The sequence below is a fragment of the Pteropus vampyrus genome, unplaced genomic scaffold, assembly GCF_000151845.1.
Source record: "Pteropus vampyrus isolate Shadow unplaced genomic scaffold, Pvam_2.0 Scaffold331, whole genome shotgun sequence".
NCBI classification, from domain to species: Eukaryota; Metazoa; Chordata; class Mammalia; order Chiroptera; family Pteropodidae; genus Pteropus; species Pteropus vampyrus.
In genome coordinates, this window is record NW_011889112.1 from 674,982 (window position 1) to 696,351 (window position 21,370).

General features: G+C 50.8%; 1 protein-coding gene across 1 annotated transcript in view; it reads left to right on the forward strand.

Annotated features, from left to right (window-relative positions):
- Positions 1-2,108: 2,108 nt before the first annotated feature.
- Positions 2,109-21,370, forward strand: part of LOC105304166 (ATP-sensitive inward rectifier potassium channel 12) — a 39,226-nt gene continuing 19,964 nt past the window's right edge. Inside the window, exon 1 of the mRNA XM_011378138.1 lies at positions 2,109-2,185. The gene's annotated coding sequence lies outside the window, so the exon portion shown is untranslated. The remainder of the gene's footprint in view (positions 2,186-21,370) is intronic.

Genomic DNA, 21,370 nt, shown 5'->3' on the forward strand with positions numbered 1-21,370 from the left:
TTTGGTCCCCTAGGAGGCTGGTCTCTGAGGAGGAGGAAGAAACCAGGACACTGTGTGCCAGTCAGGGGCAGCATAGGAACATTAGGCTGGAATCTCCTGGGATGCCCTTCTGTCCACTACAGCCCTAGGTAGCCATCCCTGGAACAGGGCAGGGATTTCATCCTGTGGACAGACCCGGCTTTGAGGCCTGGCTCTGTGAAAGGCAAGTGACCACACCCTTCTCTGTGCCTCAGCTCCTTTACCTGTAAAATAGGGCCAGTGACTGCAGACGGTTGCAGTGACAAATAATTCTAGAGAGGTCCTTAGCACAGAGTCTTGTATGTGTTGAGTGCTCTTTTACACAGTCAGAGCTGTGCCAGGCACTCTGGGTAGACTCTGTACTCACTAGACCCTCACTGCAGCTCTAGGTCATAGGAAATCTCACTATACCCACTTGATAATGGAAAAGTGGCATGGATAGCTGCTTCCACATCTGGTGAGTGGAGGTAGTGAGATTCAAACCCTGGACAACCTAAGGTCGGCAAACTCTCTGGGTGGCCTAGGCCAGGCTGTACCTACTGGCTAGCTGCCTGGGGCCAGAAGCCTGGGGCAGGAGCCAGGGGCTGGTAAGGCCTGCAGATTGCTCTGTCTGAGCTGCCAGCAATCTGGGCGTTGGCCAGATCCTCCTCAGTTAGAATCCTGCAGCCAATCTGCCTGCTGTGCAGACACATAATTATATTTCACATTAAAGAGGGAGCTGGAGGCTGAGGGGGCCTGGGAGCCCTTTCAGGCTTGTGCTCCAGGCACAGACCTGTCTCCTTGGCCCAATTCTTAGGCCCCAAGGCTGAGCAAGGGGTCAGACTGGTGATAAAATGGGGTCTCCCTGGGCCAAGGCCCAGCTGGGCAGGTCTGTCTACAAGGATGAAAGGCCTGGGCCCTGCAGGAGACTGAGAGATCTGAGGCCCAGACAATAGGCCCCAGGAGGCTGGGAGGGCAGGGCTCAAGGGGACAGGCTGGGAAAAAAAATCTGAGCCTCCAGAGGCAGGGGTGGCAAGAGAAGAGGGTCACATGGGGGTCAGGTCTGAAAAGAGGGAGGACAGGGGGAGGAGCACAGAAGAGAAAGCAGGAGACAGAAGAAGCCAAACAGAGAACAAAATGGGAGGGGAGAAGTGCTATTAAAGAGAAAAAGATGATGTGTGTGAGTGTACAAGAGGAAAGGATTCTGTGGGAATGTTCAAGCTGAGATCTGTGGGCACATGTGCACACGTGCAGACCCTACCCCACATGTGTATATATGAGTGTGTGTGCACCTGTGCACCTGCAAAAATCATGCACATCAGGGCATGCATTTTGTACGTGTGGATACAGGCACCTGAACTTGTGTGCACCTGAACTTGTGTGCAGGCTGCGTGCATGCCTGTGTGCAAAATTCCCTTGCTTGTATGTGGAGGACATGCCTCTGTGTGTTTGTGTGTGTGTGTGTGTGTGTGTGTGTGTGTGTGTGTGTGTGGGGGCGCGCGCCGGCGCGCGCGCCAGTGCGCAAGTAGCTGGTGGTGTGTGTGGGGGACATCCCGGGGCTGGAAAGGTGCCCTAGCTAGGCCAGGGTCCGGGTGGGCGGAGGCAGCGGCGGCGCGGTGCGGGGCGGGCGTGCTCTCGGCAGAGAGTTAGAGGAGTTGCTGAGCTGGGCTCTGGTGGCAGCGGGGCGCAGAGCTGGGTGCGCGCCGAGCTTCAGCCTCCCGTCGCCTCCTTGCCCTCCTTCCCTCTCTCGCTGTCTTCCCCGGGCCTGGCCGCTATCATCGCCTCCCTGGGAAACGGTAGCCCGGGGTGAGGGAGCTTGTGCGGCCGGAGCGGGGAGGGAGGCTCCGGGCGGCGCGGAGCGCGCCCGGCCTGCCCAGGATCAGATAACAGCTGGCGGGGGAGGGAGTGCACCGGCCGCGCTCACAGCCCAACGGAGATACTGACTAGCCGCGCCTGCTGGAGCGAGCGCCCCGCGCTCTGGGAAGCCGTCCAGGCGCGTGCCCCTGACCCGTAGCTGGACCGGGGCGATCGGCTTCCCGCACCGACGCACCCCTAGGCATGGAGCGCCCCCGGGTGCTACCCTGAGGCGGCGGCGGCTATGCAGCCAGCGCGGCGGCGGCCGGGGCCAGGAACGGCCGCCCGGAGCTCGGAGGACGCGGAGCGCGCCGCGCCCCGGGCACTGACCGAGGTAAGTGCGCGGCCGCTGGGCGCACATTCCCCGGGGGCTCGGCTCCAGCTACCCGCAGGACCCCTCTCGGCCCGAAGTGAGCACGAGGTGGTGCGGTAACAGCGAAGGTGGAGCAGGAGGTTTTTCTTCCTCTCGTTTTCTGTCCCCCCCCGCCCCCCTCTCTTGATGAGCCACAGGAGAAAATGCTGACTGCTAGCTTTTCTTCCCCTGCCATGTCTCCGGCTACGCCACCAGGGAACTTTGCTCGTTGCTAACCTTCGTTCTGGGGGCGCTCCGAGAAACTTTGAGGAGCCCTCAGCCCCCTCTGGCTGACTTGCACGAGGGGGCTTGGGGGGGAGTGTGGGGAGGCACTTTAGCGCGCGGCATCAGCCCTACGCGTGACCTTCCCCGAGACATCGCGATCAGGGAGGGGGGCGGGTGGGGGCGCCCTCTGCGAGCGGCCCCCCCAAAATGCCCCCAGGCCGGAGATCTGCGGGTCCTTAGAGTCGTTCTCTTTCTCACTTTCTGTGCTCTAATGAAGTAAAAATATTCTGGAAATGGTGCTCTCCGCTAGGAAGAGAGCTGACTACTCCGGCCACTGCTTTTTTGCTTCTAGAAATGGGCCTTGACCGCGGAGGAGATGGCCCCGCAGCTGAGAAGCCCCTCCAGGTTTCAGGGCCGCGTTCCACCCCACGTGCTCGTGTGGATTGTGGATGTCCTGGGGTGTGGAAGGCGGGGCTCACTGGAGAGGAACTGGGGTTGGGAGCGCCTGGCAGGGCGCTTAAAGAGGGGAGCTGAGAATGTCTGTGCTGCCTGTTTGGGTGGAATGTGCACCTGCCGTGTGAATTCTTTAAAAGCTCTGTTTGGAATGGAAGGTCACAGGAAGTGTTTTTTTGGAGGTGGTCTTCGGTTTGGGGAGGTTCTTCTGCCTCCCCACAGCCAGAACTTGCTAGGACCTGGGTCCACTTGCTTTCCATTTCCTAGGGGGCATGTCCATCCCGGAGTGCTGTGCTACCTGTGACCATTTCTACTTTCTTGATTGCTCTCTGTGGCCAGGCCAGAGCCCTGGAATAAAGTGCTGAGGACCTCCTGTTCCCAAGATCCTCATCCCCAAACCCAGGTTCTCAGGCTCCATCTCTTGGGAGCACAGAGGTGGCCCTATGCCGCTGAAATTAGCAGCTGCCTCCTTGAAGTTGCAAACCCAGAGGCATTAGCCCTTGAGCCTATCCATCACATGCTTCTTGAGGTGCCAAAGGAAGGGTGGCCACTAGCTGCTACCCTGCCCCAGCCTCAGCCTTACCTTGTGCTAGATTGCTCCAGACCCTGGACCACTGCCATGTGGCCAGAGAGGGTCAGGGAGGAGATCCCAGCCCTGGGCACCAGCACCAGAGGTTCATGGTCTTTTTGTGGAGTATCGCTTCTTTTCTGAGAAGAGTACCCCTCCCTCCTGCATGCTGGGACCCTAAGAGACTCCTCAGCAGTCTACCCTATGGCTTTCTGGTTGCCCCTCCCATCTAGCCAGGGCACTGGAGGTTGGCAGCTCCAAGAGGGAGACCTTGGAAGGGCTCCCATCAGGCAGGGCCAAGACCTGTGAAGGAGAGCAGGGTGAAGAGGGGTAGGAGCTTACTTGAGTATACCTGGGGACAAGAAGAGAGGATCCAGTGTGCTGGACAGCAGAGAAGGCCCCTCTTCTCCACTGGTGCCCTGCTGAGCATATACAATGGGTGCTCTAAATGCTGGGTGTTAACACAGACCTGGCAGACACAGCTCCAAGTCCTGTACTACCCCCTTTTCCCCCTCTCTAGGTGAGAGCTCCCTCCCCAACCCTGAAGGGATTGGTTCTTCTCTTGGGGGAAGGGAGCAGAGTCTGAGTTTGTCAGCCTATCCCTGGACACCCTTCCTGCCATGCCCAATGCCACATCAGACCCCTGTGGGGATTCTAGGTTGCTCAGGAGGGGACCCCTCTAGGTGTCCTGGTGGAGGGATGTTCAGTGAGTTGTGCTGCGCTGGGAGGAAGAGGTGTCCAGGGAGGGGCAAGTTCTTGACCAAAGCCGCACAACAAGTCAGGGGTTTGAGCAGAAGCCCCCACTTAGCTCTTCCCTGTCAGGCTTCCTGTCAGGGCCATGGTGCCCTTTCCCACAAGTCTGTCTAAAGCAGAACAAGGTAACATTGGTGGCCCTGTGAAATAATAATGATAGCAATGACAATAGTTATAACAATAAGAGGGACAGCAGCACTCTATAGCACTGGGACTGGTTCTGCCCATGGACAGTTTCCTCTGGCCCAGCCAGGCCTCCCTCCGGTGCCCTGGGCAATAGATGGCACCCAGAGGCCTTGGCATGTGTCTGGAGTGGAAGCAACTACATTGTCACCCCTAGCAACTTCTGTGGCCTTTGGCCAGTCCCAGGCTGGGGGCTGCTGTTGCTCTCTTGGAGGCCACCTGATGTCTACCCTCAGTCCTGCTGCTCCCAGGCCCGGCTCTGTGCTGGGCTACCCCCCTGACAGGTGCAGCTGGTATTTGCTTTTGGGTTCCTGCCAGGGCTTTGCTGCGAGTGACACATGGGTACATCTCCTCCTCCCCTGGGTCCTGCAACTGGAGCCCTGCCACAGGCTGGCACAGAGTAGAGGCTGGGAGGGAGGCAGCTTGTGGGCAGCAGGAGGGGTGGAAGCTACGTCTGCCACTCAGAAGGTGTGGTGGGTATGAGCTTAGTCTCATGGGACAGCTGCACCAGGGGAATTGGCAGCATGATAGAGAGAGAGCAAAGCTGTAGATGGAAGAAAGCTGGCCTGAAACTGGGTGATGGGCAAGGTAGGGAGGCTGGAGGCTTCAGAGGAGACTTGAGTTGGGATGGGAGGCGGGGTTGGGCCAAGGCAGGTGGGTTTTCTAGAGGAGCTGGGGAGGAGGGCAGGACTAGAGCCCTCATTGGGCATCCGCTGGGCACTGGGTGAAGGCCCAGCACTCTGCTAGCTGTTAATTTCCTAATGGTCTGCCAAGTACAAGGGGTGGCATTAGCTCCATTGTATAGATAGGAGAGTTGAGGCACTGGGAGAGAATGGAATCTGTTCCCCCTTAGTTCCAGAACCCTGGCACTCTCCCAGAGACAGAGCTCATTCCACAGACACCCTGCCAGGTGCATATGTGCACCCTGTTGGCTGCGGGGCAGCCAGAATCGCATGGCATCCCCTCCTGCCACCGCTCCACGGGCTGGTCCTACACGGGCCCTGATGCCTGCCTGCCATTGCAGCTCCTGGGGTGCTGTATCCCTGGGAACTGGTGTAGGCCTGGCATGCAGTAGGTGCTCAGCAAATGTTTGGCGAGTCTGTGTCTGGGCTGCTTTCTCTGGCCACGGAGTCCTCAGTGGGGCCTTGCTGTGCTGGCATGAGTTGTAGCTGGCTGTGAGCTCTGGGGATAGAGACCCTGGCACCCTAGTACTCAGCTGAGCCCCACTGCAGTGTCTGGCATAAAGAAGATGCTTATAAATGTGTGTTGAATAAATGGAGACCCATCCCCTGCCCTTGAGGATCTCAGTGTTCGGGAGGAGATTTCTGGGCAGGCAGCTAGAGCAAGCGAGGACCGTGGTGTGACTGTGGCTCAGTCACTTCTCCTCTTGGGCCTCAGTTTATCATCCATGACGAAGGATTGAAGCCCCAGCTGGGGAGGCTGCTGAGAGCACCCAGGATGGGAGAGTAGAAATGTGAGCCTCTATGTATGCCTCTGGGCAAGGGGTCTCAACAGGAATAGGGGTATATATAGGGGGCTCTGTGAAAGGGGACGTGAGCATTTGTGATGCCAGAGCCTTTGGAATTTGTCATTCTAGGCCAGAGTTCCCTTCGACAGGTAGGGAACTGAGGCCCAGGGAGGGCAGATGATTTGCTGCAGCAAAAGAGGGCCTTAAATGCAGGACTCCTGTTCTTGCTGTGTCCTCTGTTTCCCCGCTTCCTACCTGCTTCCTCCACCTGCCCCACTGATGTTCTTCAGCTCAGGTCTTCCTACTCGGCTGCTGAAATGGCAGCTGCAGAGGCAGTATGAAGCTGTGAGGACCTTGGGGACCCCTGGTCCAATCCCTGATTGGCCTTCTGTTCTGCAGCACTAGACATAGTTCTATTTTCATGGCCAGATAGGAGTGGAAGCCCGTTTTTCAATGGCCTCAGGGAGCACGTCTGCTCTGGCTGTGCATTAATGCTGCCACAGAGTCAGTGGGAGTGGCCTCCTGGATCCTGTTGGGGAACCCCCAACCCTCACTAGCCTGGACTAAGCTCTCCCACCTCCTTGGACAGATAAAGCCTCTCTTTCCTCTCCTCACCTGTGGTCTGGGCCTCTCTGGAGGACTCAGGCTTGGAGAGGCGCCAGGGAGCAAAAATTAAAGCCCTCAGAGAGGAGGCTTTTGCCAGTGCCACCCATGGCATGGTTTCTTGAGCCCCGAATGTATACTCGATATACTCTAGGTTCTTTAATTTTGAGACAGCGCTCGTCTTGGGACCCTCCCATGGTTCCCTTCTCACTCAGAATAAAAGCCACATTCCTCACTGTGGTCCACAAGGTGCTGCACAGTTGGATCCTCATTACTGCCCTCACTTTCACCACTCTTTTCTTCCCCTCAAGCCACCCACCTCCCTTCTTGCTGTGCCTCTAACACACCAGGCCTGCTCCCACCCCAGGGCCTTTGCACTTACTGCTCCCTTTGCCTGGAGCACTCTTCCCCAGATCTCCACATAGCCCCCTCCCTCGCCACCTTCAGCTCTTGCCCAAAAGTTCTACCTTCTCCATGAGGCTCCTGGCATTCGTGGATAACACCATGGCCTCCTTTTCCCACATTCCCTCTCCTGCTCTTTTCCTTTTATAGAACTTATGTTTTATTTGCTTATCTTGTTTACTGCCTCTTCTCCCTGGAATGTAAGCTCCTTGAGTGCAGAGTTTTTGGTCAGGTTTGTTCGCAGCTATGTTCCCAGTGCTATAGCGTGCCCACTGTATGTAGGTGTTCAGTATCCATTCATGGTGCCTGGCACACAGTGAGTGCTCAGTAGCAGTGGTAGCCAGAATTATTGTCCCATTCTCCAGATGAGAAAACTGAGCCTCAGCGGGGTGACATCACTGCCCCAGAATTGTGGAGCTTGTCGGGAGCAGAACTGGTATTCAGACCTTTGTTCTGAGCCCTTGGCTTGCCATCTGTCTGTGTGACGGGGAAGGAGTTGGCATTTATTTCAGACCCCTACTCTGTGTTGAGCTCTTTCTATCTGTAAACTTCAAGCTCTGAGCCTGCTATGTCCCTGGCACTTGGCCTGCTTCCAGCTTAGGATGTCTCTACCACACCCCTGCGAGGGGCAGAAGCTGTTCCCATTGCAGATCTGAGCAAACTGAGGCACAGGTAGCCCTGCTGCTCAGCTCTCATCCGTGCCCCGCCCATCCATGAATCAAGTGTGTGGGGGCCAGCTTTGGGCGTGAGGTGACCCAGGGCTCAGTGTCTCCATTTCTTGCTCAATTAAGCATTTTCAGGTGTCTGTTGGCTGTTCGTATTTTGTGTCAGTGTGTTTGACCTCCCCTTTCCAGTCTCTTTTTTGAACACGACTCCCAGGTTTAAGTTTTTTTATTTTTAAGTATTTGCCATTTTTAACTTTAGCAGCTTCCCACTTTAAAAAGAACCTACATGTTTCCCCCTTTCGTTCTCTCCTCATCTTCCTGTCACCTGTGACAAGTTAGGGCTTACTTGAGCAGATGGGTCCAAGGGGCTGGGTTGTTGGGCTCTACTGGGTACTGGCTGGGCCTCTCTGGTGGATGTGCCCAGGGCAGGACACTGTCTCTTGAGGCTCACCTCCAGGGCATAAAAGGGACCTGGTCCTAATGATAACCAGACTCGAGTCCGGCTCACCTATGGCTGTCGCCAGCCTCTGACCTGTTCCTACTCTGTGAGGGGGTGCCCTGGGGAGAGGGTGTAACATGACATCCCCACTGTGGGAGAGGGCAGCCTGAGGCCCAGAGAGGGACAGTCACAATCAGAGGTGGCATGACTCCTTAGAAGCAATGTGGGGATGCTTTACCAAAGCCTTATCAAATCTGTTTTGAGACTTACTTTGGCAGCTGGGGCTGGGAAGAAAGAGCGTGTGGAGATGGGGAGGTGCTGAGCTATGTGTGTATTTGCCTGTTCACATGTGTGTTGTGTGTGCATGTTTGTGTGCGTGTATAATGGAGAGGCTGAAAGACCAAGGACAAGAGAGGACGGGGAAGGATTGTGTGGCCCCCACCCCCTGCCCACCTCCCTCTCCTTCCAGCTGCAGCCTGAGCCCCCTGAGCTGGTGGCTCCAGCCCTGCAATTCTCTAGCACTTAAAGCAAAAATTAATCGCTGCCAGCAGCTGGTGTTCTGGGTGGTAGCAGCCGTGCCACCCCCCTGCCCCTGCCCCTATGCTTCTGGGCTCTTGGTTCCAAGCCAAGGCCAGGCCAAGCTTTCACTCAGGCCTGTGGGGGCCTAAGGAGGACTGAGGAGGGCCAAAGGAGGCTGGCCCCATCCCTTTATAGGACTAGATCTTGGCAAGGCCTAGTGTTGCGAGGGCCTAGCTGTGTCACACAGAAGGCAGAGGCGGATGGACACCTGGGGCTTCCGAGAGTTCTGAGATCCTAGGGCAGGCGGGGGGCCCAGAAATGAGTCTTGTGCAAGCAGGGTATGGACAGGCCCTGGGAACCCCTTTACATACCACCCGAGGGACCAGCCCCCCAGGCATCTCTTGTCTTGCTGGCCCCTCCCTTCCCTTCTCAGAGAGGTCTCATATTATTTACACTTTCAACAACTAGCTCTTGAGCATGTGAGTTCTGTCCCATGCCAGGGCTGGGGGCTGATGTCTGGGTAGGTGGGGAGGAGAAAAGAAGTAAACAAATACATAAAGAAGTATAGACTTTGTCATATTTTTTTGTTAATTACTACAATTTTTTAATTATGAATGTTACATGCTCATGTTAAAGTATTAAACAATTATAAAGATAGAAAGTGAATTTCTTTCTCTCAAATCTTGTCTCCACCTCACCTCTACCCCAAAACTTTCTGTTCTTGAAGTGCTCATCATTAGAGAATCTTCTGGATTGACTGAGTGCTTATGCAAACATGTGAATGTAGTTATATAAACATGCCAACATACATAGCCCCTTTTCTCCTTTCTCTCCTTTCCTCTCTCTCTCTCTCTCTCTCTCTCTCTCTCTGTTTTGTTTCGTTTTTTTTTTTTTTCATCCATAGGATCATTCCATACCTGCTGTTCCTGTTGGTACCCCAGCAATCTGGACCCAGAGACTTCATTCTCTCTCCTTTGACGGGCACTGGGTTGAGGGCTGTGTCACAAAGCCTCCAGATTATAGACTCCTCCATGGAGTCTTTTAATGCACAGAGCTATTCATGGGTCATGAATTCTTCGAGTCATGAAGTTGTAGCCTCTTTGAGACAGAGAACCTGGAATTGCAGAATTGGCTCATCTTAGCTCTGGATGAGGTGCTGAATCATTGCCGGGGTATCTCCTTCCTCAGACCTCTGATTTGGAGAATCCAGATCTCTTGGCTCCATCCCGGAAATTCTGGTTTAGAGGGCCTGGGATAGAGCCTGGAATCTACATTTTTAAATCTCCTCAACAGTACAGCTCTTAGCCCAGCCCCCTGCAGGGAAGTCACCCTGCTGTAGTTAAGCTCCCTGACCCTGGGGCGGGTCCTCCCCGCTTTGGGCCAATCTAGCTTCCATGCAGCGCAGTGTAGACAAATAAGAGGCTGCCACTCTGCTTGAACACCGCAGGGAAGGTGCTTGCCTTGATTACTTGTTCCTTCATGGTCCTCAGATGAGGAGAAGGCATCTAGGGGAATTGGTCATCCTTGATTCATCTCTGAGCTTCTCCATCGCAGGTGCCCACCTCCCTGTCATTCTTGCAACCTGGTTTGATTCAAATCAGGATGGTCCCCGCCTTGTTCCACTTAGGGTCCCTGTTGGAAAGAATCTGATAGACTACGTCTAACAGAGATGTTAATCACCCCTGTTGCTCTTTTTCCCTAAGCTTCCGTTTCTCTATTTATGAAATAAACACCAAGCCCCAATCTGAGTGTCCACTTTCTCATTGCCTCTTGGCTTTGGCTCTGCAAGCAGGACAGGGCAGGGCAGGGCAGGGAAGCTTCTTCTCTCCCTGCTTCCCCTCCCTCTGCCTTGTGAGCCGGAGGCTCAGCTGTGTCCATCACCTTGGCCTGCTGGGCCTCAAGCTGTTGTAGCACCTGCCTGGCTGTGGCAGTCAGAACCCCCTGCCCCAGGCCCTGGGAGCCTTCAGGACCACTGGAGGCGGTGCCCCATGAATGAGAACTCCAGGGAAAATGGGTTAAATGAATCTATACACTTGTCTATACAGAAGTCACTGGGGCAGGCATAGAGTGGCCAGCCCCTCATTGAGGGCTGCATAATGGAATAGATCCTGGCCATCCTCTTCCTTTCCTCTGCTGGCCCTGCCAGTGACAGCCTCATAGGTACCCATGGGGCCTGGCCCTGATCCTACAGCAGATGCCTTGGCCCTGAAGCTCCAGGGCCAGGTGACCAGGCTCTGGGCCCTGTCCTGACCCAGCTGTCCTCTTGGCGGCCTCAGGACCAGCTGCAACTGGGTGGGCCCTAGGGGTTCTCACATTATTCTGCCACAGATCAAGGGCAGGTGGACCGGGAGTGGTTGGGGAGTAGCACCCCTGGGAACTGACCTGATGAGCCTGTGGTCTCAGTTTCCTTCTCTCTGAAATGGGAACTCCAGGGAAAATGGGTTAAATGAATCTATACACTTGTCATTGTGTCTGGGGTGTGGAAGGAGCACTGGGGCAGCATTCCAGTCGGGGAACAATCAGTCAGGTCCAAAAAGGAAAACAGGCAGGGACAGTGGGGAGCAAATTGGACCCTGTATTAGTTTCTATGGTTGCTATAACAAATGACCACAAACTGGGTGGCTTAAAACAACACAGATTTATTATGTCCCAATTCTGGAGGCCAGAAGTTTGAAATCAAGATGTTGCCAGGGTTGCTTCTTACTGGAGGCACTGAGGGAGCATTGTTTTATGCCTTGCTCCTGACTTCTGTGGCTGCTGGCGATCCTTGGTGTTCCTTGGCTTATAGGCACATCTTTCTAATCTCTGTCTCTGTCTTCACATAGTCCTCTTCTCCCTGTGTCTTGTCCTCTTCTCTTATAGGAACACTCATATTAAGCTCATCATTAAACTCATTACAAAGGCCCATCCTAAACCAGGATGATCTCATTTCCAGAGCCTTAATTATATCTGCAAAGATCCTTTCTCTAAATAAGTTTACATTCACAGGTTTTAGGTGGACATTTCTTTTTTGGGAGGACATTATTCAACCCATTACACACAATCAACCTGAATAAACTGTCCTGTATCCTGACTTTCTTTTTTTTTTATTTTTCTGACTTTTTCTTTTTTAAGAGAAATATTCTATTTTAGCAATGTGTCTTAGAGACTTATAGCACTGGGGTTTTCTGCTTTGTCTCTGCTACTTACCAGCCGTATGTACATGAGCAAATTACCCAACTGTTCTGTGTCTCAGTTTGCTCTTCTGCAAAATAGGGATATTCATGGTTCTTTCCCCCATCAGGCTGATGGGAACAATCAGAGGTAACATGCAGCCCTGGGATGGGGAGAGTGTGGTAGATGACACCTTTTGTTAGTACATCAATCAGCACAATGGTTTTAAAATTTAACTAGTGTTTCCTGTATGAGGCTGAATTTTCATTTAGTTAGCCTGTCTTATTCCAATGCACTTCTAGGTCTTTGTCCAGCCCTTGGCCGTTACTGTCTATAATGCTGCTACAAATACCCAGATACTTAGGTCCTTGTGCCTGGGCTGTCTGAGCAAAAAATTCTGGAAATGGCCCTGCTGTGTCAGATGGCCCGTGCCTTTGTGACTTTGAGAGCTGTCACTCCTGTGTCCTCCATGGGGTCATCTCAGTTCTCCCACCCCTTGGCGGAGTTAAGTATGCCTGGACCACCTCCGCCCCCGGCCACCAACATTGCCCATCACCTAGACGCTGCTAGTCCTGGCCATGAAGAGTGGCACCTTCACTTCAGTCACTCCATTTGCATTTCCCTTGTTTTAGAGCCAGGTGGAATGTCCTATCATTTGAAAACACCTTTCTCAGTGCCTTTTCTGGCAGCTGCTGACTCCTGCAAGGAAGTTATTTCTCTGACCTTCATCCTTCCCCAGGTGAGGTATCTGGGAGTCAGGTGGGATGCACCTGCCCTTTCTCATTCTAGTGGATCTCATGTTCCTGGGATCTGGCTGACTCCAGGGACAGACAGGAAGCAGCTGCCTCATTTCATAGATGCCAAAACTGAGGCTCAGAGAGACTGCACAGCAGCCCAATCTGCAACCTGGAACCTGAGAGTAGGCTCCTCAGGCCTCTTGATTTCTCTGAAAGCTTTCTGTTGCTGGAGGGAAGGGGCTGAGTTTCACTCCTGCTAGCCCACTCTAGCCTTTCACTGGCCTGCCAGGCAGTGTCCCTCTGGAGATGGCTGGTGCACTGATGAACTGCTGTCATGCTCTGGCCTGATGTCATGTGGCCTGGGTGTCCTTGTCTCATCCCTTGGCTCTGGGCAGTCATCAAGATATTTGGGGGACTTCAGCAAAATACATGCCTTGGTGGTGAATTTAGCAGCCCATGGTCTTGCCAGGTTCCTTTATTTCTCAGTGATATGATGTTTTGCTGAGACTTGGCACTCAAAATTAATAATGAAAATGACTGTTTACCTAGTGCTTTCTGGTGCCAGGTGCTGTGCTCAGTGCTTTTCTGAACATTATCTCATTTAATACTTAAAACATCCTGGCCTGGTGGGGAGCAGTACTTGGGAGAGAAGGCCACTGAGGGAGGCAGGTGGCCAAATTGCATTTGAACCCAGACCAAGAAGCCCCATAGATAGACCTCAGTTTCTCTCCAAAGGCACAAAGTCTTTTAAGAATGCCATGGGCCCTTCTGGGCTCTCTGAGGGGAAGTGGAGAAGCCCTGCAGCCCTCTGTTGCCCAGCCTTTTGCTGATTGGCCTTATATAGACCCCTCTCACTCCAGGTCCTGCTTTCAAGCTTGGGCCGTTGGTCGTAGAACCACCTCTTTTCTCCCCATTCCAGAACCTGCCCCCTCAGTCCTGGGACCCTGCCTTCCACTCCAAAGCCCTGGACTCTCAGCTAACAGCATGGCCTCCTCTTTCACTGAGAAAATCAAAGAAGAGAACTTCCACTTGCTCCCACCATAGCTACCCATGTCCTGGCACCTGCGCCCCTCACCATGCCTTCCTCCCTTTCTTGTGGGTGGAATGTTTTCCCTGCCTTGTGCCCCAGGCTCCCACCCCTCTTGCCTGCCTAAGAGCATTGCTGTGGCGAGGCTCCCTCTTTCTGCTGGACACTCTTCTACATCCTGCACCAGTTTCTTCCTAAGGTGATCATTAGGGGCCCACGGTGGGCCTGTACTTTCTCTAAGCATCAGGACACTCCAGGGGATAAAACAAAGCCCTACCAACAACCATTCATGATAAAAACCTTTAGTACAGTAGGAATAAAGGGGAACCTCCCAAATTTGAAAAAGAATATCTACAAAATACCTGCAGCTAACATTATACTTAATGATGAGAAACTCAAAGCTTCCCCACAAGGATCAGGAACTAGGCAAGGATGTCCATCACACCACTCCTTTTTAGCACCTTATTGGAAGTTTTTGCTAATGTGATTAGTCAAGAAAAGGAAATAAAAGCTGTATATATTAGGAAGGAAGACATAAACTGTTTTTGTTTATAGATAACATGATTGTCTATGTAGAAATCTGAAAGAATTGACAAAAAAGAAAACTCCTGGGACAAATAAGCAATTATATCAAGGTTGCAGGATACAAGGTTAATATAAAAAAGTCAATTACTTTCCTATCTACCAGCAATGAACAAGTGGAATTTGAGATTAAAAATAATCCCATTTATTTTTAATAATCCCTGCCTCCCAAAATGAAATATTTAGGTATAAGCCTAACAAAATCTGTACAAGATCTATGTGAGGGAAACTGTAAGTCTAATAAAGGAAATCAAAGAACTAAATGAATGGAGAGAGATTTTATGTTCATGGATATGAAAACTAAATATTGTCAAGATGTCAGTTCTTCTCAACTTGGTCTATAGATTTAAAGCAATCCTAATCGAAGTCCCAGTGAGTTGTATTGTAGTTATCGACAAACTGGTTCTAAAGTTTATAGAGAGGCAAAAGAACCCAGAACAGCCAATATAGTATTGAAGGAGAAGAACACAGTTGGGAGACTGATGTTACCCAACTTCAAGACTTACTATAAAACTACGGGAATCAAACAGTGTGATATTGGCAAAAGAATTGACAAATAGAACAATGGAACAGAGTAGAGAGTGCAGAAATAGATCCATATAAATATAGTCAATTAATCTTTCACAAAGGAGCAAAGGCAATACAATGAAGCAAAGAGTCTTTTTAATAAAAGATGCTGGAACAACTGTGCATCTACATGCAAAAAATGAATCTAGACACACAGACCTTACACCCTTCACACAAATTACCTCAAATGGATCATAGATCTAAAAGTAAATTGCAAAACTATAAAACGCCTAAAAGATAACATAAGAGAAAACATACATGACCTGGAGTATAGCGAAGACTTTTTAGATAAAATATCAAAGGCACAATCTATAAAAGAAATAGCTAATAAGCTGGACTTCTTTAAAATGAAAAACTTCTGCTCTGCGAAAGTCATTGTCAAGAGAATGAGAAGCCACAGGCTGGGAGACAATATTTGCAAAATACACATCTGATAAAGGACTGTTATTCAAAATACACAAGGAACTCTTAAAACTCAAATAATAGGAAACAAACGACCTGATTATAAAAAATGGACCAAAGACCTGAATGGATACTGCAGCAAAGAAGATATATGGATGGCAAGTAAACATGAAAACATGCTCCACATCGTATGTCATCAGGGAAAAAATGCAAATTAAAATGAGATACCACTACACACGTATTTGAATGGCTAAAATTCAGGACATAGACATCACCAAATGCCAACGAGGATGTAGAACAGCAGGAACTTTAAATGCTGGTAGGGAGGCAAAATGGCACAGCCACTTTGGAAGATAGTTTGATGGTTTCTTACAAATCTAAACATATCCTTACTATCTAGCAATCATACTCCTTGGAAACTTCTGTTTACACAAAAACCTGCATGGTAATGTTTGTAGCAATTTTATTCATAATTGCCAAAACTTGGAAGCAGTTAAGATGTCCTTCAGTAGGAGAATGGATAAATAAATTGATACATCCAGACAATGGAATATTATTCAGTGCTAAAGTGAAATGAGCTATCAAAACATGAAAAGACACGGAGGAACCTTAAATGCATGTTACTAAGTGAAAGAAGCCAATGTGAACAAGCTGCATGCTGTATCATTCTGACTATATGATATCTTGGAAAAGGCAAAGCTATGGAGACCGTAAAAATATCAGTGGTTTTCAGGGTTAGAGAAGGGGAGATGAATAGGCAGAGCACAAAGTATTTTTAGGGCAGTAAAAATACTCTGTCTGGTATTATAATAGTGGATATATGTCACTATCCATTCATCCAAACCCTTAGAAAGTATAACACCAAGAGCGAATTCTAAGGTAAACTATAGACTTTCGGTGATGATGATGTGTCAATGTGGGTTCATAGACCATGACAAATGGACTACTCTGGTGAGTGATGCTGTTAATGGGGGAGGCTGTGTGCGTGTCAGGGTGTGTGTGGAAAATCTCTGTACCTTCCCCTCAATTTTGTTGTAAACCTAAAATTGCTCTAAAAATAGTCTCGGAGAAAAAAAAAACCAAACCCCTGCCCTCACCTGTCACTATGTAACTGAACACAGACTTCTGAATAAATGACCATAGAACATGTGAGAGGGACCTGCATGGAATCAGGGAGACATCTGAGCAGGGACCTGCATGGAATCAGGGAGGAGCCAGGAGAATACCTGAGCTGAAAGGTGGGGGGTACGGGGCAGGGGGAGAAGCCAGAGGTAGATGGTACTCATTGGGTTCAAGGACCAGCTTGGAGAACAGAACAGTGGGGCTGGAGCAGAGTGAGCAAGCAGGGAGCTTGCAGAGGACTGGAACGCAGTGTAGCATTCTCGTATTGTTTCTTTCTTACAGCCACAAGCATTTCTTTTCCACTCTCTGGTAGGTGGCCGAGGCTGTACTTAGCAGGTATTAGGCTTGGATCAGTCAGTCTGCAGTTGGGTTCAAATCTTTTTCATGTGTCGTCTCAAAAAAACAAATATTTTTTAGGTGAAATTCACATAACTTAATATTAAACATTTTAAAGTGAACCTTTCTGTAGCATTTAGAACATTCACAATATTATTGTGCACCTAGTACCTCTATCTAGTTGTAAAACACTTTCACATCACCCAAGAGGAAATCCTGCACTCATCAGCAGTCACTCCCCAACTCCTGGAAACCACCAATCTGCTTTCTTCTCTGGATTTGCCTCTTCTGGACGTTTATATACATGGAATCACACTGTATGTGGTCTTTTGTGTCCGGCTTCTCTTACTTAGCAGAATGTTTCTAAGTCTCATCCATGTAGTATGGGGTCAGTGTTTGAGCCCTTTTTATGGCCTTTTTATGGCTGAATGATGTTCCAGTGTGTGGATGTACCACGGTTGTTTACCCTTCAGCAGCTGATGAACATTAGGGCTGTTTTCACCTTTGGCTGTTATGAATAATAATGCTGCTGTGAACATTTGTGTACACAGTTTTGTTTGAACACCTGTTTTCAGTTCTCTTGAGTGTATACCTGGAGTGGAATTGCTACGTCCTGTGGTAGCTCTCTGTTTAAGCTTCTGAAGATACGTTATCTTTGAAAGGCATCTTTCGACATTAGAGTACCTCCCTTGACCTGCCTCCAGCTTCTGCCTCACTTCTCTTCTCTCAGGAACCACACAACTCACGGGTGTTGTCCGCATTTGCTTTCCTCAATTTCTCCTCTTGGCTTTTGCCTCTGTGATGCCAGTGAAACTGTTCAGGTCCATGGTTACCTCCAGTCTTCGTCCTACTCGTTCTCACTCCTCCTGGGAACGCCTGCATGGCTTGGCACCCATTCGGTCTCCTGGCTCTGAGGCTTGGCTTTTTCCCCCGAGGCCTGCTCACTGGGGTGCCCCTTCAATCTCCTGCAGGGCTCAGCCCATCCCCCAACCAGCTCCAAGTTTTCATCCCTAGTCCAGACCTTTCTCCTACCTCCAGGCTCAGCCACCCACCTGCCCATGTGGGTCTCCCCCAGGTGTCTGCAGGCACCTCAGGATCTTCATGACTGGAGCTGAGCTCCCACCTTCCCCCGAGCTTCTGCTCTTCCCTGCCTCTCTCCCCAAGAGAGGAAGGTGCAACATTCATGCTGAGGATGACCTGGATGACCTCTCAGAAATGCTTAGAATAATCCAGCAGGAGGGGAGGCCTGAACTTGGGGGTCCACCTTCAGCAGGGCTTCACTGCCCCAGTCTGGGCTCTTCATCTGAATGTGAATGTGAGAACCCCCACCTGTTACCTAGGGCAGACCTTAAGGTGGTGAACCCAGATGATTTGTGCAGAGGGCCACATGTGTAGCTGCACAGGGGACTTCCTGAAGGGGCTTCTCCTCCCTTCTTGCTTCCTGAACAGCAGCAACTTCTGCAGGAAGCATTCCAGGCATGCCACAGAGCTCTTCTGAGCCTAATTTCTCCTGGGTATAAAATGGGAATAACGTACCCACTAGAGGTCCTAGCAGGACTATGTGTCCAGGGGTTCCTGCAGGCCTGGCATACAGTAGGCGCTCAGTGTGTGCTCACGTGGGGGTCATGGATACAGACGTGTGTGTCCTCAGTGGTTGCCAATCCAGTGGGTGGGACTCCCCAGGGAAGGGTGGGTCTGCGGTGGGGATGGAAAGCAAAGCAGGGGACAGATGTCTCCACTTGGAAGCAGTTAAGATGTCCTTCAGTAGGAGAATGGATAAATAAATTGATACATCCAGACAATGGAATATTATTCAGTGCTAAAATGAAATGAGCTATCAAAACATGAAAAGACACGGAGGAACCTTAAATGCATGTTACTAAGTGAAAGAAGCCAATGTGAACAAGCTGCATGCTGTATCATTCTGACTATATGATATCTTGGAAAAGGCAAAGCTATGGAGACCGTAAAAATATCAGTGGTTTTCAGGGTTAGAGAAGGGGAGATGAATAGGCAGAGCACAAAGTATTTTTAGGGCAGTAAAAATACTCTGTCTGGTATTATAATAGTGGATATATGTCACTATCCATTCATCCAAACCCTTAGAAAGTATAACACCAAGAGCGAATTCTAAGGTAAACTATAGACTTTCGGTGATGATGATGTGTCAATGTGGGTTCATAGACCATGACAAATGGACTACTCTGGTGAGTGATGCTGTTAATGGGGGAGGCTGTGTGCGTGTCAGGGTGTGTGTGGAAAATCTCTGTACCTTCCCCTCAATTTTGTTGTAAACCTAAAATTGCTCTAAAAATAGTCTCGGAGAAAAAAAAACCGAACCCCTGCCCTCACCTGTCACTATGTAACTGAACACAGACTTCTGAATAAATGACCATAGAACATGTGAGAGGGACCTGCATGGAATCAGGGAGACATCTGAGCAGGGACCTGCATGGAATCAGGGAGGAGCCAGGAGAATACCTGAGCTGAAAGGTGGGGGGTACGGGGCAGGGGGAGAAGCCAGAGGTAGATGGTACTCATTGGGTTCAAGGACCAGCTTGGAGAACAGAACAGTGGGGCTGGAGCAGAGTGAGCAAGCAGGGAGCTTGCAGAGGACTGGAACGCAGTGTAGCATTCTCGTATTGTTTCTTTCTTACAGCCACAAGCATTTCTTTTCCACTCTCTGGTAGGTGGCCGAGGCTGTACTTAGCAGGTAGTAGGCTTGGATCAGTCAGTCTGCAGTTGGGTTCAAATCTTTTTCATGTGTCGTCTCAAAAAAACAAATATTTTTTAGGTGAAATTCACATAACTTAATATTAAACATTTTAAAGTGAACCTTTCTGTAGCATTTAGAACATTCACAATATTATTGTGCACCTAGTACCTCTATCTAGTTGTAAAACACTTTCACATCACCCAAGAGGAAATCCTGCACTCATCAGCAGTCACTCCCCAACTCCTGGAAACCACCAATCTGCTTTCTTCTCTGGATTTGCCTCTTCTGGACATTTATATACATGGAATCACACTGTATGTGGTCTTTTGTGTCCGGCTTCTCTTACTTAGCAGAATGTTTCTAAGTCTCATCCATGTAGTATGGGGTCAGTGTTTGAGCCCTTTTTATGGCCTTTTTATGGCTGAATGATGTTCCAGTGTGTGGATGTACCACGGTTGTTTACCCTTCAGCAGCTGATGAACATTAGGGCTGTTTTCACCTTTGGCTGTTATGAATAATAATGCTGCTGTGAACATTTGTGTACACAGTTTTGTTTGAACACCTGTTTTCAGTTCTCTTGAGTGTATACCTGGAGTGGAATTGCTACGTCCTGTGGTAGCTCTCTGTTTAAGCTTCTGAAGATACGTTATCTTTGAAAGGCATCTTTCGACATTAGAGTACCTCCCTTGACCTGCCTCCAGCTTCTGCCTCACTTCTCTTCTCTCAGGAACCACACAACTCACGGGTGTTGTCCGCATTTGCTTTCCTCAATTTCTCCTCTTGGCTTTTGCCTCTGTGATGCCAGTGAAACTGTTCAGGTCCATGGTTACCTCCAGTCTTCGTCCTACTCGTTCTCACTCCTCCTGGGAACGCCTGCATGGCTTGGCACCCATTCGGTCTCCTGGCTCTGAGGCTTGGCTTTTTCCCCCGAGGCCTGCTCACTGGGGTGCCCCTTCAATCTCCTGCAGGGCTCAGCCCATCCCCCAACCAGCTCCAAGTTTTCATCCCTAGTCCAGACCTTTCTCCTACCTCCAGGCTCAGCCACCCACCTGCCCATGTGGGTCTCCCCCAGGTGTCTGCAGGCACCTCAGGATCTTGATGACTGGAGCTGAGCTCCCACCTTCCCCCGAGCTTCTGCTCTTCCCTGCCCCTCTCCCCAAGAGAGGAAGGTGCAACATTCATGCTGAGGATGACCTGGATGACTTCTCAGAAATGCTTAGAATAATCCAGCAGGAGGGGAGGCCTGAACTTGGGGGGACCACCTTCAGCAGGGCTTCACTGCCCCAGTCTGGGCTCTTCATCTGAATGTGAATGTGAGAACCCCCACCTGTTACCTAGGGCAGACCTTAAGGTGGTGAACCCAGATGATTTGTGCAGAGGGCCACATGTGTAGCTGCACAGGGGACTTCCTGAAGGGGCTTCTCCTCCCTTCTTGCTTCCTGAACAGCAGCAACTTCTGCAGGAAGCATTCCCGGCATGCCACAGAGCTCTTCTGAGCCTACTTTCTCCTGGGTATAAAATGGGAATAACGTACCCACTAGAGGTCCTAGCAGGACTATGTGTCCAGGGGTTCCTGCAGGCCTGGCATACAGTAGGCGCTCAGTGTGTGCTCACGTGGGGGTCATGGATACAGACGTGTGTGTCCTCAGTGGTTGCCAATCCAGTGGGTGGGACTCCCCAGGGAAGGGTGGGTCTGCGGTGGGGATGGAAAGCAAAGCAGGGGACAGATGTCTCCTCCCAAAAGGGTCTTCTCTCTTCTCCCCACAAGGCTGCAGCTTCTTGAGGTGGGAGGCACTGGCCCAGCTGATCCCCCAATCCCTAATTGGCCTGTCAGCATTGGAGAGCCAGCAGGAGTCCCCGACCAGGGCTGTGCCCAGCAACTGGATTTGGAGGGTATCCAAGCCACCTACCTCCCCTTGGCCTGGGGGTGCTAGTGCTATTGGGAGTGCGGTTTTCATGATTCCCCTCTGTTTTTCCCTCTTCACAACCAATGGAGCCCAGGCAAGTAGGTTCAGAGAGTGGGGGCTGGGACCAGCCATGTAGACAGGGTCAGGCTGTGTGAATGGCAGACAGTATAGATAGGTTGTGGCCCACAGTGATGGGTACAACTTTGGGGCAGTGTAGATGGATGTGGACTGTGGAGAGGGATGGAAGGCCTGAAGGCAGGTATGGGCAGTGGAGGCTGGAGTTCCTTGGCTGTGGAGGAGGGCAGTGTGAATGGTGTGGGTGGCATATATCGGTTGGTTG